The sequence below is a fragment of the Capsicum annuum genome, chromosome 11 (assembly GCF_002878395.1).
Source record: "Capsicum annuum cultivar UCD-10X-F1 chromosome 11, UCD10Xv1.1, whole genome shotgun sequence".
NCBI classification, from domain to species: Eukaryota; Viridiplantae; Streptophyta; class Magnoliopsida; order Solanales; family Solanaceae; genus Capsicum; species Capsicum annuum.
This window is the reverse complement of record NC_061121.1, coordinates 220,577,745-220,582,669: the sequence shown is the minus strand read 5'-3', so window position 1 is coordinate 220,582,669 and position 4,925 is coordinate 220,577,745.

Sequence of the window (4,925 nt, the reverse complement as noted above, 5' to 3'; positions counted from 1 at the left end):
CACTTGTGTTGGATTCATAATCACCCATTGTTGGGAAAACAGAAGTGTACCCAAATGACAAATACGAATAAAAATCATAATTTTACTTACCAAAGTAACCTATGAAGTAATGCCAAAGTGGAAAGTGATGTAGTAAACAAAATTTGACCAAAGAAATTGGTCAGAACGCAGCAGTAACGCTGTACCAACAACAACAACAACAACAAATGGCCAACAAGAAGAAGATGAAGCAGAAGATGATGAATAAAGCAGCAGAAACAGAAATAATTAACAACAAAAATCGCTAAGAGAGAGAAAACAACAATGGATGAGAAGAGAGAGAAAGACACCTTTTTTCCCCTCCGTTTTCCATGATCTTAGGTATACATTGGGATCAAAGTGTAAATTTAAAAACTTGTGGGTTATTTTAAAACTTCCCCAACTTTCTTAATACATAATAAAGTAATTGTCACCTCCAACTAATAATTAAGACTTGTATCACCTACACCTCATTTTAGAACTCTTTTATCATCTGTGGCCCAAACCCTCATATAACATCGTCAATTAACTAGGAGATTAAAGTCACCAACTATGACAATTATAAATTTTGAATTATTTGTCATTTTTTTTTTTTGAATTATTTTTCATGTGCAACACATTCTTTCCCTAAATGAGGATTATAGAAAAAAAAAAGTTTGATAGTGATTCGTGGACCCACAAAGGCATTTGGAAAAGAATCTGTCAAATCTAGGGCTAGGCATATTTTGGTTTGAATCGAAAAAACCAAAAAATCGACCCAAAATTTAATTTTGGTTTGGCTTTAGATTTTTCGGATTGGTTTTGATTTCAAATTTTAGAAATTTGGTTTAAAAGTTTGGTTTTCGGATTTTCAAAAAAAATAAAATCGGATCAACCGAAAAACCAAAATTATATAAATAATATATCATAAGTTATATATATATATATATATACACTAGTCAGATCATACGCGCCTCGTGCGTGTACCTTACTTCAAAGAGTTCAGTTTTATAAAATTACTTTGATATCTTAATTAGTAATTGTCTATAAAAAAATATATATGATAATTTATTTTTTTAAACGTACTAAAATTTTAGAAAACTTATATCAAATCATAAAAAAAATTATCTCTGCAATCGTAAATACTGTGATTATTTCACTAAAAATTTCTTATTCAACAATTGTCTATCATGAATACGTGATAATTTATTATTATAAACTTCAAGAATATACTAAAATTTTAGAAAACTTACATAAAATTAGAAGCAAATTTATTTTTTTATTCACGGATAGTATCAAGACTGTAAACATCAAGAACTAAAATTTTAGAAAGTTTACCTCAAATCATAAGTAAATTTGTGAACAACGATAGCAAAGAAAAATCTAATTTGAGAACTACATTGTGGACGTATTATTGTAGAAAAGAAGGATTCTCAATTTAAAAGTAACGTTAGGTTTAATTTTATTTTCTTTCTCCCGATATTTTTAATTTCCTTTGTCGATTTAAATTTGTATTTATTTGATTTAATAAATTATCCCTTGTGGTATTTTTTATTTTTAGGTGTAGTTTTTTTTTCTTTTTTTGGTATCCTTTTTTAATTCAAAATATTCTTTACATTTATTTAATTTAACAAATTATATGTAAGGTAAAATTTTAATTGATTTAGAACTATTAAATATTATGATTTCTTTCCTAACTTAAATAAGAACTTTAATTAATTTCAGAGTCTTATTGACAATAATTGAGAAAAATAGTGAAAAAATATTTTGTCTAAAGGAGAAACTTTTAATGGACAAAAAGTTCGAATCACTTTTCTAAGGCTCTTTCCACTTTTAGATTAGAGATTATATATGTATATAGATTAGTGGATGAAAAACACTAGGATAGAGGGCTAAGGTGTGTGGTTGTATCATAGTTAGTAGTTAGGAGGGCGTTGGTGTCCTTTGTTTGGTAATATACAAGGTTTTTGTGGATGTCGTACCTATGTTATTTTTATCATGTTTCATGCTTTTGATGTTCCAGTATATTGTCCTTTGTCTTAAGTCGGGGGTCTATCGGAAACAGCCTCTCTACTTCTTTAGAGGTAGTGGTATGTATTGCGTACATTCTACCCTCCCTAAACCCCACTATGTGGGAATATACTGGGTTTGTTGTTGTTGTATACTATATATTAGAGATTAAACACACATATTAGAGATTAGAGATAATACCGCCTCAGAATTGCATAACCACTTTTATAGCCAGCAATTTTTACTCATCACATCTTATTTAAAGTACTTTGTTAATTGATCTCCTTCTTACATAAAATTTACTTTCATTAATTTAATTTAATTTTTTCCTTTTCCTTTAGACTTGTTCGTTAACACGCCACACTCACATTCTCTCATATGTGTAGTCAAATATAGATTTGATCATGCGAAGATGATTTAAATCACAATCTAAAGGAAAAAACCATTAAAATACCATAAACATTAGATAATTTACGAATTTAGGCTAAAAAGTATAATATATTGACCTAGTCATCTTTCAAAAATCATAAACTCATATAGCAATAAACAATTAAGACATAAATGATCTGAAAATTCACATTATCATACAACTTCACATAACAACATATTAAATTCCATCCAAATATTTTTTTAAAAAAATTAATGAACAAAGAATGAGAAAAAAGTACCTCAATGACCCTGACACTGTTGGTGAAGACTTCATCGATTTTTTGTTTATGCAAACAACTTAAATCAAAATTAAAATAAAAAAAACTCATATAGCAATAAACAACTAAAAATAAATGATCAGAAAATTCACATTATCATACAACTCCACATAACGATATAAAAAATTTCATCGAAACTCTTTTTAAAAAATAATAATGAACAAAGAATGAGAAGAAAGTACCTCAATGACAGGGAGATTGTTGGTGAAGAGTTTATCAACTCTCCATTTTTGAAGACTACTTAAATCAAAATCAAAATAAAATTAAAAAAAAAAAGGTTAAAACCTCATAAACATTAAACAATTTAGGAATTTTTAGGCACAAAAGAAGTGTGACAAATCACCTTGTCATATTTCAATGAACATAAATTCAATAGCAATAAACAACTAAGATATTAAATTTTAGAAAATTAACATTATCACACAACTCCATATAATAATACATAGAACTTCATCCAAACTCTTTTAAGAAAATACTGATAAATAACGAATGAAAAAAAGTACCGGAATGACACTGAAATTAATGGTGAATTTTCTTATAGAGAGTTCAGACTTTTTGTTTTCAAAACAACTATTTTCATAAAAATATATTCATAAATCAAAACGAATTTGATTTAGGACACATTGATACTACATATAAATTATTTATATTATATTAGGATACAACTGAATGTTGCAACATTAATTTTTTTTCTAAGAAAAACTATGTTGGGAAAATAAGGGAATTTGAAAGTTTTTGTAATTTTCCAAAAATAACGTTTATGCTTTCGAAAGATGCACGACCCTTCTATTTATCCAAAAATAAAAATAAAATACTCTTCACATTATTTCTTCGTCTCTTTTGCTAATTCTCCTATTTTAGGATTTGTTTTTCATTCTAATTAAATCTTTCCTTTTTAAATTGAAAACATGGAAATACAATTATTTTTTTTCCTTATATATTTTAGGATTCTAGTTAATATTAAATATAATAATATAATAATAAAAAAAATAAGTAAAAAGATGATTTTGTCTATTGCGAAATTTTTAATGAAGGGCAAAAAGTTTAAATCACTTTTCTAAGGTCTTCACACTTTTAATATATTATATTATATAATATATATATATATATATATATATATTATATATTATCTAAATATATATATTATTATATTTGTAAATATACTAAAAATATAATATAATCTAATATAACATATAAATATATAAATTATAATTATTTAGTAATCCTAAATCCTAATATACTATTTTGCTTTAGACCCTAACATTAACGTGAAGGCTGCAACGACGCTCATCCATCCTCAGTTAGTTAATTCATTTGAAATTTCAACATCGTCAATGGCAGTCGACAGTCGTTTGCTCAGTTCGTCACTGCCGTCGACAGTCGATGTCGAGTGCGACCACTATCATCACGCCAATGGTGATGACTCAGCGAAGTCGATATTTATGGTTATTTCATCCCAGTTGAATTAATTATATTTGGGAATGAAAATAGGTTTGAAAAAAAGATTATTTTTCTAAAAAAATCACCAATTTTAAATGTTACTACTTTAATCTTTAAAACCGAAATAAAAATCTGAAATAACCGAACTGAATTCGTAAAACCAAATCAAACCGAACCGAATTCGTAAAATCAAATCAAACCGAAATAATTTGGGTTTGGTTATGGTTGTCATTTTCGTCAATTCAAAAATTAAAAAATCGAACTGATATTCAACAATCAAACCGAACAAACCGAATGTCCACCCCTACTCAAATCACATCAAAAACATCTTATCTTTCAACAGACCATCCTCTCTCTATCTATATACTCCTACTAGATACTTTAGCCCATGCTAGCACGGACCCAACATATGTTATTTATGTAGAACAAATAGCATTTGGAGTGTCAATCAAATTTTTATTAGTATAAATTTTTAAGTAATTTAAGTTGTTAATCATTGTAATCTATAGTACCTTTTACGTAATTATCAAATAATTTATGTTACTCGCTTTGTCCCAATTTTAGAATTTAGAGAGTCAATCAAATTTTTACTAATATATTTTAAATATTTCAAGTTGTTAATCGTTGTGATTTATAGTATCTTTTAATGTAATTTTAAATAATTTATGTTTCTTTATCGCAACTTATGTGACACTATTAGAATTTCAAAAGTCAATAATATTTTGTACTATATGTTTTTAAAATATTATAAGATATTAATAGTTATGACTT